We start from the raw sequence: 12,916 nt of genomic DNA, 5'->3' as shown, positions 1-12,916 counted from the left end.
GGATCTTTTCCAATGGGTCAGCTCTTTGCATCAGATGGCCAAAGGATTGCAGCTTCCGTTTCAGAACCAGTCCTTCCAATGAATATTCAGGGTTGATTTCCTCTAGGATTGACTGGTTTGGTCTCCTTGCAGTCCAAGGGGCCCTTAAGAGTTTTCTCTACCACCACAATTCGAAAGCATCAGTTCTACAGCACTCAACCTTTTTAATGGTCCAACACTCACATCCATGTGTGACTACTGGAAAAACCACAGATTTGACTATACGGACTTCCCTGCTGGCTCAGATGGTAAAGCGTCTGTCTACAATGCGGGAGACCCAGGTTCGATCCCTGGGTTGGGAAGATCCCCTGGAGAAGGAAATGGCAATCCACTCCAGGACTATTGCCTGGAAAATCCCATGGACAGAGGAGCCTGGTAGGCTACAGCCCATGGGGTCGCAAAGAGTCAGACACGACTGAGCAACTTCACTTCACTTCACTTCACCTTTGTAGGCAACTGATGTCTCTGCTTTTTAATACACTGTCTAGGTTTGTCACAGCTTTTCTTCCAAGGATTGTCTTTTAATTCCATGGCTGTAGTCACTGTCCAAAGTGATTTTGGAGCCCAGGAAAATAAAATGTGTCACTGTTTCCACTTTACCCCATTTATTTGCCATGAAGTGATGGGACCAGATGCCATGATCTTAGTTTTGTCTTTTTTTTTTTTTTTTTAAATTTGAGTGTCAAGCCAACTTTTCAAAGCCTGGGTAAATCTACAAAAGTAACTGAAAAATTTGTAGGCAGAAACACTCAGAGAAACTCTCTCAAGGGGGTGACATCATGATTTACAACAATCTTGATAAAATATATTCCTCCTGAGTGTGACAAATTTGCCTACTAAGTTTTGAAGAAAACCTGTTGACTCAACTGTGGTTTTTAGTCCCTTCCCTCAGATGATAGAGTAGACAACTTTCAACAGAAACCATATAAGAGACTGCTGTCACCTAAAACAATATGAAGCAGTTCCATTGCTGATCTAAATATCAGCTCCATGACAATCACCAATATAAAGTTTTGCATGTCTGTCTACATCTATTCTTCGGCTTTCATTTTTATTTCTATACTTCTATGAATATTCACTTATTCCTACCAAAAGAACTAGAAATCAATTTATTAGTGCCTGAATTAAAGAGCCCAACCCCTTAGTTCAGTTCAGTTCAGTTCAGTCGCTCAGTCGTGTCCGGCTCTGCGACCCCATGAATCGCAGCAAGCCAGGCCTCCCTGTCCATCACTGTCTCCCAGAGTTCACTCAAACTCACGTCCATCGAGTCCGTGATGCCATCCAGCCATCTCATCCTCGGTCGTCCCCTTCTCCTCCTGCCCCCAATCCCTCCCAGCATCAGAGTCTTTTCCAATGAGTCAACTTTTCTCATGAGGTGGCCAAAGTACTGGAGTTTCAGCTTCAGAATCATTCCTTCCAAAGAACACCCAGGACTGATCTCCTTTAGAATGGACTGGTTAGATCTCCTTGTAGTCCAAGGGACTCTCAAGAGTCTTTTCCAACACCACAGTTCAAAAGCATCAATTCTTCGGCGCTCAGCTTTCTTCACAGTCCAACTCTCACATCCATACATGACCACTGGAAAAACCATAGCCTTGACTAGACGAACATTTGTTGGCAAAGTAATGTCTCTGCTTTTCAATATGTTATCTAGGTTGGTCATAACTTTCCTTCCAAGGAGTAAGCGTCTTTTAATTTCATGGCTGCAGTCACCACCTGCAGTGATTTGCTTTGAAAAGAGACTGAAGTTAATTTTTACTGTATAAATATGGAACCCAATATATAACAGACCAATGTAGCATTATTTGTATCAGCTGCTACTGCTAAGCTAACCATCCAGAGAGATTCCCCATCCTCCCAATAAAGTAGCTGGATTCATTTGAATGATCCGTACTCTCAGGTACAAACTGTGTGAACTATTTGCCCTGATTTTGCTATTATATAGCCAATATTAGAGGAGATATTCTAATTTGATTCACTTTAACATGGTCAATTTTAAAAAAGTGATCAGTGTTAGTTGTTTTTTAGAGTCCGAACCCCAAAACTGGTGATATCTCTCTGAATTGACTTAGATTTAGTTGGCTCGACCTGAGTAGATTCCCCCTTGCCTTGCTATTCTGACTATCTGCTAGGACCAATACATACCTCATAGTCTGACAATCAGGAGTGCATTATGAGTTGGTTGATATCTTTCTCAGTCATTTGGGTGGATTCTATAGCAGTCTTGAATTAAATAGTCTTTATTCTGTTAATGTCATGTTACATAGAAGCTCCAGTCTATAGTATAAGACCTAATACAAATTCACCAAGATTTCACTTAAGCTGTGACCACCCTTCTTGATATTATTCTTAGAATCTTACAAATAAGCACAGGAATTGGTTCATTCCTCATATCAGAATATATGGGGGCAGAAGTTGGCTCATGCTATTAGACTGAAGATAGAATTTTCACTAAATCATGAACTCTATTTGGCAGTGGAAATGACATTTTTTCAAAATGAATCCCATCATGAAATCCACTGGTCCACTCACTTCCACATCAGTTTGAATCCTTGCTGAGTCTAAAGATTTATGTTTTCAGTTTGGCCTTCTTTTCATTACTGGAGAGCTTTAATTTCTTTCCATTACTTAGGATTCTCTCATTTTCTCTCCTTATTTTCGATGCTCTGCATATATTAACATACCTGTATTTGTCTTTGCTAATGGAAAAAAAGACTCATCACTTTCAGTGCTCACTCTACATATCTTCATTACCTTTGGAATATCTTCACCAAAATATATTAAAATGTCACTAGAGAAAAATTAATGCATGTAAAATATATGAATATTACTGGACTAGATCTGTATCGCTATCTCATTAGTCAGCATGCAGGCTTCTGGCTGAATGCCTACATTTCAAGTCCAACAAAAAGCAAACAACAAATAGATTTAAGAACATCAGGCACAAATAGAAAGAGTCCTTTTACTGTGTAATGTTCTACCAGTTATTTACCAATTTATGTCTTTTCCTTAGCCATTTGTTTTTTGCATCAGAGTCAAGCAAATTCTTTTGTTCCTTTGCTCCACAAATATGTATTGTGTGCATTCTATGTGCCAGGAGTTGCTATCAGCACTGGGAACAAAGAATAAGCAAAACAAGCAAGGTCCTTGGTTTTACATAAAGCTTACATTTTAGTAGAAGATGAGAGGCAGTAAATGAATAAATACACACATTGTCAAATAGGTCTTAAGGGCCAAGGGTGAAAAATACAAGACAGGAAGAAAGCTAGAATGTCCTCTGGAAACAGTAAGAATGCTATTTTATCTAGGGATATTTGTGTAGAGATTAAAGGAATATAAAGAAGCAGGTCACATGGGTGTCTGGAAGAAGAGTGGCCCTGGCAGATAATGTAATGTGCAGTAAAATCCTTCATAATATGAACTGCTCCCTACTGGTTTGGAGGTATCAACTCCCAAGTAATGAAGAGGTCAGAAGCATCAATTCTTTAAAAATTGTATATTATTTGATTTTCTTAGAAATTTTGCAAAATTCTTGGGAAGATACTGTTCTCATAACATTTACTCATAGTTTCAAGATTCTTACAAGCTTGTATTACAAAACTAATGCCTCTAAGCTTCATCTCTTTCAGGTTGTTTTACATCTTTGAATCAATGACAGGTGAGATTTTATTGTAGTTTTGTTGTTGTTGCTGACTCTTTGAGACCCCATGGACTGCAGCATGCCAGGCTTCTCTATCTTTCACTGTCTCCTGGAGTTTGTTCAAATTCACATCCATTGAGTTGGTGATACTATCTAACCATCTCATCCTTTGCCGCCCCCTTCTCCTTTGGCCTTCGATCTTTCCCAGCATCAAAGTCTTTTCCAATGAGTTGGCTCTTTGCATCAGATGGCCAAAGTACTGGAGCTTCTGCTTTAGCATCAGTCCCTCCAATGAATATTCAGGGTTGATTGCCTTTAGTACTGACTAGTTAGCTGTTTGGTTACTTGCTGAGATAATTGTTTGCAAGTTTCCAGACAGTAGGCATTAGGAGAGCACAAGGAGTATAACCAGATGTGCTCCTTCTTATTTAAGAACTTAGATTTCAAGTGACAGTAGTTTTCATATAGTAGTAGTGTTAGTCGCTCAGTCGTGTCCGACTCTGCAATACCGTGGACTGTAGCCCACCAGGCTTCTCTGCCCATGGGATTCTCCAGACAAGAATACTGGAGTGGGTTGCCATTCTTTGCTCCAGGGGATCTTCTCGACACAGGGATTGAACCTGGATCTCCTGCATTGCAGGAAGAGTCTTTACTGTCTGAGCTACATAGACTGCTGCATTTCATAGTAGTATGAATGTTCTCTGTAACAAGATTCTATGATCTTCGAAATTGAATGCAAATCCCTATCCTCACAGGCAGTCTCCAAAGGCAATCTGAAAAATGTATCTAGATGTTTGAATATAAACTGTGAAAGTAAGAGGAAAAGAGTCCTTACCAAACTGAGAATATCGAATGAGTGGAGTTCAAACAATTTTATTCTTTCAGAAGAACAAAATGTCTTCTTTTTGTTACTTGCCTTTAGTGTCTGTACCTATCAAATGTTTTAATTAATATTTGGTATTTAGACAATAAACATTATACCCCTTTCTTCTTTGATCATAAGATCAACAGGAAGACAAGCAAACACATCTAGTGGTTCACAAATACCTGAATTCAAACTGATAGTGAGTGCAAATGAGAGATAATACTTTTTATCACTGGATTTAAGCTGCTTTTTAACCTGATAAAGTCTCAGATTCAACATTGAATTTTCTCTAAAATAAATAAGTTAACTGGAGGAAGAGCAAATGAATTTACATCCTGTAGGAATGATTTAGAAGATTGATTCTCTACAGTTTATTCTAAGACTAAGAAATGTTGACCAAGAGCAACAAGAACATTCCCATCCAAAATAATGCGAACAATTTAAAACTTCATCTTTGTATTTTGTCTTTATTCTCAGTACTTCTATAACGAGCTGAGTAATCCTCTCTGTTATTTATCTTCTCAGTATTTACTTTTATAACAGTGAAGGGAAAATAATCACTTTTAATGACTGAAACAAACAGAGTTTAGATAAAATTTTAAGAACCTAAGTGGATTATTCAAAGAAGGCAATGGCACCCCACTCCAGTACTGGATGGAGGAGCCTAGTAGGCTGAAGTCCATGGGGTCTCAAAGAGTTGGACAGGACTGAGTGACTTCACTTTCACTTTTCACTTTCATGCATCGGAGAAGGAAATGGCAACCCACTCCAGTGTTCTTGCCTGGAGAATCCCAGGGACGGGGGACACTGTTGGGCTGCCATCTCTGGGGCCGCACAGAGTCAGACACGATTGAAGAGACTTAGCAGCAGCAGTAGCAAGTGAACTATTGAAGCAATTACACAGATAATCCCAGCAAAAATTCACAAATGTAGTTGAAGTAGACGTTGTTTTGTTAGACTTTGTTCCTATATATTTCAAATAATCACCTTGATTTTCTCTTTACTCTTCATGAAGACACACAAGCTAAGTAATTTGTGTAACATATATTTTCTATATGCTGCGTTTGCTGCCATCACTGTTTAATCAACATTTATGCTTAGTTGACTTTTCTTAATTAAAAAAGGAAGATTAACTTAGCCATTAATTTACTATCTAAAAGTATAAGCTTCTAGCCTGCCAAATAAATAACTAGCACTTGCAAACGAGTACATGATTCCACTTGACTGATTTTTAGTGACAACATGGCATAGTGACCTTAAGAGAGACAACACGGTACAAAATTAATATCAGATAAATATATGATTCAGATGATGTAAATATATATCAGATGATGTTAGGTAACAGGCTTCCTTGGTGACTCAGCTAGTAAAGGACTCACCTGTGGGGGCCCTGGGTGTGACCCCTGGGTTTGGAAGATCTCCTGGAGAAGGCAAAGGCTACCTACTCCAGTATTCTGGCCTGGAAATTTCCATGGACTCTATAGTCCATGAGGTCACAAAGAGTCGGACAAGTCTGAACGACTATCATTTTCACTTTCAATGTTAGGTGAAAAAGTAAAATACACTATTAAATCTCTGCCACATTTAAAGCTGTTAAAAGTAAGACAAGTAATGAATGGAAACAGGGGAAAAGTATAATGGTTTAGTTCATGACATCATAAAGAGTTGGGTTCAACTAGTTTAGATTCAACTGAAATTTAATGAATCCCTGCTGTTGTTGTTGTTCAGTTGCTACCTCACCTCACGTGTGCTCAGTCAGTTGGGTCTGACTCTTTGAGACCCCCTGGACTGCAGCTCATCAGGCTCCTCTGCCCATAAAAGTTTTCAGGCAAGAATACTGGAGTGGGTTGCCATTTCCTACCGCCATTCCTTGCAGGCAAGCTCTAGTGATAAAGAACCTACCTGGCAATGCAGGAGATGCAAGAGACTTGGGTTCATTCCCTGGGTGGGGAAGATCCCCTGGAGAAGAGCATGACAACTCACTCTAGTATTCTTGCCTGGAGAATCCATGAACAGAGGAACCTAGTGGGCATGACTGAAGCAACTGAGCACGTTCATTTGCTAAGTTGTGTCCAACTGTTTGCAGCCCCATGGACTGCAGCACACCAGGCTTCCATGTACTTCACTATATTTCAGAATTTGCTTAAACTCATGTCATTGAGTCCATATGCTATCCAACCATCTCATCCTCTGTCACCCTCTTCTCCTCATGCCTTCATTCTTTCTCAGCATCAGGGTCTTTTCCAGTGAGTCAGCTCTTAGCAGCACGTGGCCAAAATATTGGAGCTTCATCCCTATTGTGTACCAAACACCATGCCAAGTTCTTTCATTCTCCTGTATCTCATTGTCTTTCATCAGTTTTATAGGAATAGTTTATCACTATGGCAGAAAGTGAAGAGGAACTAAAAGCCTCTTGATGAAAGTGAAAGAGGAGAGTGAAAAAGTTGGCTTAAAGCCCAACATTCAGAAAACGAAGATCATGGCATCTGGTCCCATCACTTCATGGGAAGTAGATGGGGAAACAGTGGAAACAGTGGCAGAGTTTATTTTGGGGGACTCCAAAATCACTGCAGATTGTGACTGCAGCCATGAAATTAAAAGATGCTTACTCCTTGGAAGGAAAGTTATGACCAACCTAGATAGCATATTCAAAAGCAGAGACATTACTTTGCCAACAAAGGTCCATCTAGTCAAGGCTATGGTTTTTCCTGTGGTCATGTATGGATGCGAGAGTTGGACTGCGAAGAAAGCTGAGGGCTGAAGAATTGATGCTTTTGAACTGTGGTGTTGGAGAAGACTCTTGAGAGTCCCTTGGACTGCAAGGAGATCCAACCAGTCCATCCTAAAGGAGATCAGTCCTGGGTGTTCATTGGAAGGACTGATGCTGAAGATGAAACTCCAGTACTTTGGCCACCTGATGAGAAGAGCTGACTCACTGGAAAAGACCCTGATGCTGGGAGGGATTAGGGGCAAGAGGAGAAGGGGATAACAGAGGATGAGATGGCTGGATGGCATCACCGACTCGATGGACATGAGTCTGGGTAAATTCCAGGAGTTGGTGATGGACAGGGAGGTCTAGCGGGCTGCGAATTGTGGGGTTGCAAAGAGTCGGACATGACTGAGTGACTGAACTGAACTGAACTGACTGATCTCCATTTTATGTAAGAAAAAAATAACTTTTGAAGAAAAGACTAGATTATACAATGCATCTTCTGCATTGCCAGGTAGGTTCTTTATCACTAGAGCTTGCCTGCAAGGAATGGTGGTAGGAAATGGCAACCCACTTCAGTATTCTTGCCTGAAAACTCTTATGGGCAGAGGAGCCTGGTGGGCTGCAGTCCAGGGGGTCTCAAAGAGTCAGACCCAGAAACCAGAGTAAACCAGGGTTTCTGATGTATTTCATGTATTTCTTACAGCACACAATTGTTTAAAAATTGTTGTTGTTCAGTTACTAAGTCATTTCCAACTCTTTGCTACCCCATGGACTGCAGCACACCAGGCTTCCCTGTCCTTCACTATCTCCCAGAGTTTGCTTAAATTCAGGTCCTTTGGTTTAGCAATACATAAACATAAAATGAAAACTGAATCAGTTCAGCTATCCAGTGGTTTAAAAAATATGTGCTATATATAATATAACTACAAGGTATATGTAATACAGTAGGCCTCACTGTCCCTGTTATTTGTTGTTTAGTCATCAAGTCATGTCCAGCCCTTTTGTGATGTGTCCATCCCCCAAGGACTGTAGCCTGCCAGGCTCCTCTGTCCACAGGATTTCCCAGGCAAGAACATTGGAGTGGGTTGCCATTTCCTTTTCCAGGGGATTTTCCCAACCCAGTGATCAAATCCATGTCTCTTGCATCTTCTGCATTGGTAGATTCTTTACCATTTACCACCAGGGAAGCCCACTGGCAGGTATGAGACTTTCAAGAATTATGTCTTGCATTATGGAGTAGGACAGACACGGAAGTTCATGTGTATAAAGCTGAAATGGACTGTGGAAAGGGATCCAGAATATACCTCTGTCAAGAACCTTTATTCTGAACTTCTCTTATCTGCCTAAAGTCAGATCCTCCCCAAAGAATTAAACTATCATAAATCCCTCCTCCAGGAGATTTTTATGGCAGTGAAGAAGGTGGAAAAAGACTACTTGCATAAGCGTAAACAAACATCGCAAACTTCCTTATCTCCTGGGTTTTTTCCTCTAAGAACCCATTTATATATTTTTCTAAAGAAACCCATCCATTTTTCCCAGAACCCTTTTCTCACCTCTTCCTTTCTTTAAGTTAGATATATGAGCCCCTAATCTTAGCTGTTTAATGAGCCACTTCATTTGTGTGCTCTCATGCATGTCCATACAAATAAGCTTTTTTTTTCCTCTTGCTAATTTTTTTTTCTGTCAGTTAAATTTGCAGTGCCCTAGTCCCTTAATGGGACTTTCCTGATGGGCCCAGATGGTAAAAAATATGTCTGCAATACAGAAGACCCAGGTTTGATCCCTGGGTCAGGAAGATCCCCTGAAGAAGGGAATGGCAACCGACTCTAGTATTTTTGCCTGGAGAATTCCATGAACAGAGGAGCCTGGTGGGCTACAGTCCATGGGGCCCCAAAGAGTAGGACATAACTGATCAATTAACATTTTCGCTTTCAGTCCCATAATGAAAATAGGTAGAGGAAAAAGCCTTCCTCCCCAACAGTTTGATGATGAAGATGCAATTGTTGAGACCCATTGATCACTCTGGAAATTGCAGTTAAGATTTTGGGACCTCTGACCAAGCAGAAAAAAAGTATCTTTCCTTACAAGTCAGACTCCTAGATTTCTGCTCAGGGACCAAGTGAGCAAAGGTAATAAGAGCCGCCCCTTTCTTCTCTTTCCAAAATTTAGATTAGCTGGAGAAAAGACCTGGATGACTACTACTTTTGGTATTTTCCTCTTGGTTTGAGTACTCTTATTATCGATCATTTTCCTTCCAGAGAGAGCTAATGTGTTCTCTTTGTCTCATTTTGAGTATTGAGAGCTTGGCTTGAATCTAGTGAAAGCATTATCTCTCTAGTTTTCCATTTGCTGGATTTGCACTAAGAAGTGGTCAACTATCTGACTGAGCTCAGTTCAGTTCAGTCACTCAATCATGTCCGACTCTTTGTGACCCCATGGACTGCAGCATGCCAGGCCTCCCTGTCCATCACCAACTCCCAGAATTTACTCAAACGCATGTCCATTGAGTCAGTGATGCCATCCAACCATCTCATCCTCTGTCATCCCCTTCTCCTCCTGCCTTCAATCTTTCCCAGCATCAGGGTCTTTTCTAATGAGTCAGCTCTTCACATCAGGTGGCCAAAGTATTTGGGCTTCAGCTTCAGCATCAGTCCTTCCAATGAATATTCAGGGTTTATTTCCTTTAGGATTGGCTGGTTTCATCTCCTTACAATGCAAGGGACTCTCAAGAGTCCTCTCCAACACCACAATTTGAAAACAGAAATTCTTCAGCACTTAGCCTTCTTTATCGTCCAGTTCTCACATTCATACATGATTACCAGAAAACCCATAGCTTTGGCAATACAGACCTTTGACAGCAAAGTAATGTCATCCCATTTACATCTGGTGTCCTATAGAACATTGTCAGCTCTTGAGTTTGTCTGTTTCTTTCTCTATGGTCATCTTTGGGAAGTAACTTTGGATATAGGGGCTGCATCCTTTAAGGAGGGTACCTCTTGACCATAGTTAAGCCATAAGGCTTGTTGGTTCTGAGTCACACTTTGAGATAATTGACTCTTTGGTGGCTCAGATGATAAAGCGTCTGCCTACAATGTGGGAAGCCAGGGTTCAATCCCTGGATCAGGAAGATCTCCTGGAGAAGGAAATGGCAACCCACTCTAGTATTCTTGCCTGAAGAATCCCATGGACAGAGGAACCTGGCAGGCTACAGTGCATAATGTCGCAAAGAGTCGTGACAGGACTGAAGCAATTGAACATGCCTGAACATATAGGTCAGTCCTGGGTGTTCATTGGAAGGTTTGATGTTGAAGCTGAATCTCTAATACTTTGGCCACTTGATGTGGAGCACTAACTCATTTGAAAAGACCCTGATGCTGGGAAAGATTGAGGGCAGAAAGAGAAGGGGACGACAGAGGATGAGATGGTTGGATGGCATCACTGACTCAATGGACTTGGATTTGGGTGGACTCCGGGCATTAGTGACGGACAGGGAGGCCTGGCATGTTGCGGTTCATGGGGTACAAAGAGTTGGACACGACTAAGTGACTGAACTGAACTGAACTGAAACTATACTCATAAACTTGTCAATCTACTAAAAGATGCTGGTTTACAACAGACAGTTCACATTGCCTACATGCTCTTTTTTTCTAGAAATTGAAGTTACTAAGAGTTAAGCATCATAATCAATATGTGTAGATAAAACTAAGACTAATAAGGTTGAAGGAAAAATCTCTATGCAAAATATTTAAAGAATGTAGATTGTTATTTAAAAAACAGAAAGAGAAATCACTTCCTAAAATAATTTTTTAGAGGTTTTCATGAGGTTGATCCAGAACAAGAAAGAGGAAAATAAAAGACAAATGCCTGAATGGAAATAGAAAGTTATAAAGAGTTGGGAGAAAAGAAATAGGAGAAATAAGAGAGCAAGAGAGAATAGATTATTTGGTTGACCTAATCAAGATTAAATGGATTTATTATAAGGAGATTTAATATCAATATTAATCCAGTGCAAAACTGAAGTTTAGTTTCCTTATCTGTTAAAATGACAAAGTTTTCTTGGATTACTGATCTGCTTCTAATAGATTATGAAAAGTTTTTCCTTACTTTTTGAGTCATTCACATAAGAATAAATATACTGTGTCTTACCAGAATAATTTTCTGGGCTTTATGTTGTCTATATCATGTCCTGAAGTCAGTTTAGTTCAGTTCAGTCGCTCAGTGCTGTCCTACTCTTTGCGACCCCATGAATCGCAGCACACCAGGCCTCCTTGTCCATCACCGACTCCCGCAATTTACAAAAATTCATGTCCATCGAGTCGGTGATGCCATCCAGCCATCTCATCCTCTGTCATCCCCTTCTCCTCCTTCCCCTAATCCTTCCCAGCATCAGGGTCTTTTCCAATGAGTCAACTCTTCGCATGAGGTGGCCAAAGTACTGGAGTTTCAGCTTCAGCATCAGTCCTTCCAATGAACACCCAGGACTGATCTCTTTTAGGATGGACTGGTTGGATCTCCTTGCAGTCCCAGGGACTCTCAAGAGTCTTCTCCAACACCACAGTTCAAAAGCATCAATTCTTCAGCACTCAGCTTTCTTCACAGTCTAACTCTCACATCCATACATGACGACTGGAGAAACCATAGCCTTGATTAGACAAACCTTTGTTGGCAAAGTAATGTCTCTGCTTTTGAATATGCTATCTAGGTTGGTCATAACTTTCCTTCCAAGGAGTAAGCATCTTTTAATTCCATGGCTGCAGTCACCATCTGCAGTGATTAGGGAACCCCCCAAAGTAAAGTCTGCCACTGTTTCCACTGTTTCCCCGTCTATTTCTCATGAAGTGATGGGACCAGATGCCATAATCTTCGTTTTCTGAATGTTGGGCTTTAGGCCAACTTTTTCACTCTTCTCTTTCACTTTCATCAAGAGGCTTTTTAGTTCCTCTTCACTTTCTGCCATAAGGGTGGTGTCATCTGCGTATCTGAGGTTATTGATATTTCTCCCAGCAATCTTGATTCCAGCTTGTGTTTCTTCCATCCTAGCGTTTCTCATGATGTACTCTGCATAGAAGTTAAATAAGCAGGGTGACAATATACAGCCTTGACGTACTCCTTTTCCTATTTGGAACCAGTCTGTTGTTCCATGTCCAATTCTAAATGTTGCTTCCTGACCTGTATATAGGTTTCTCAAGAGGCAGGTCAGGTGGTCTGGTATTCCCATCTCTTTCAGAATTTTTCACAGTTTATTGTGATCCACACAGTCAAAGGCTTTGGCATAATCAATAAAGCAGAAATAGATGTTTTTCTGGAACTCTCTTGCTTTTTCCATGATCCAGAGTATGTTGGCAATTTGATCTCTGGTTCCTCTGCCTTTTCTAAAACCAGCTTGCACATCAGGAAGTTCACAGTTCACGTATTGCTGAAGCCTGGCTTGGAGAATTTTGAGCATTTCTATCGTGTGAGATGAGTGCAATTGTGCAGCAGTTAGAGCATTCTTTGGCATCGCCTTTCGTTGGGATTGGAATGAAAACTGACGTTTTCCAGTCCCGTGGTCACGGCTGAGTTTTCCAAATTTGCTGGCATATTGAGTGTAGCACTTTCACAGCATCATCTTTCAGGATTTGAAATAGCTCAGTTGGAATTCCATCACTTTCATTAGCTT

General features: G+C 40.7%; 1 non-coding gene across 1 annotated transcript; it reads left to right on the top strand.

The window, feature by feature from the left end:
• Positions 1-269: 269 nt before the first annotated feature.
• Positions 270-341, top strand: TRNAC-ACA (transfer RNA cysteine (anticodon ACA)). The gene has a single exon. It is a non-coding gene; the product is annotated as a tRNA-Cys (tRNA).
• Positions 342-12,916: the final 12,575 nt, after the last annotated feature.

This window comes from Ovis aries, chromosome 1 (genome assembly GCF_016772045.2).
Source record: "Ovis aries strain OAR_USU_Benz2616 breed Rambouillet chromosome 1, ARS-UI_Ramb_v3.0, whole genome shotgun sequence".
NCBI classification, from domain to species: domain Eukaryota; kingdom Metazoa; phylum Chordata; class Mammalia; order Artiodactyla; family Bovidae; genus Ovis; species Ovis aries.
Note: the sequence above shows the minus strand (reverse complement) of the source record. Positions and strands in the feature narration are given on the sequence as shown.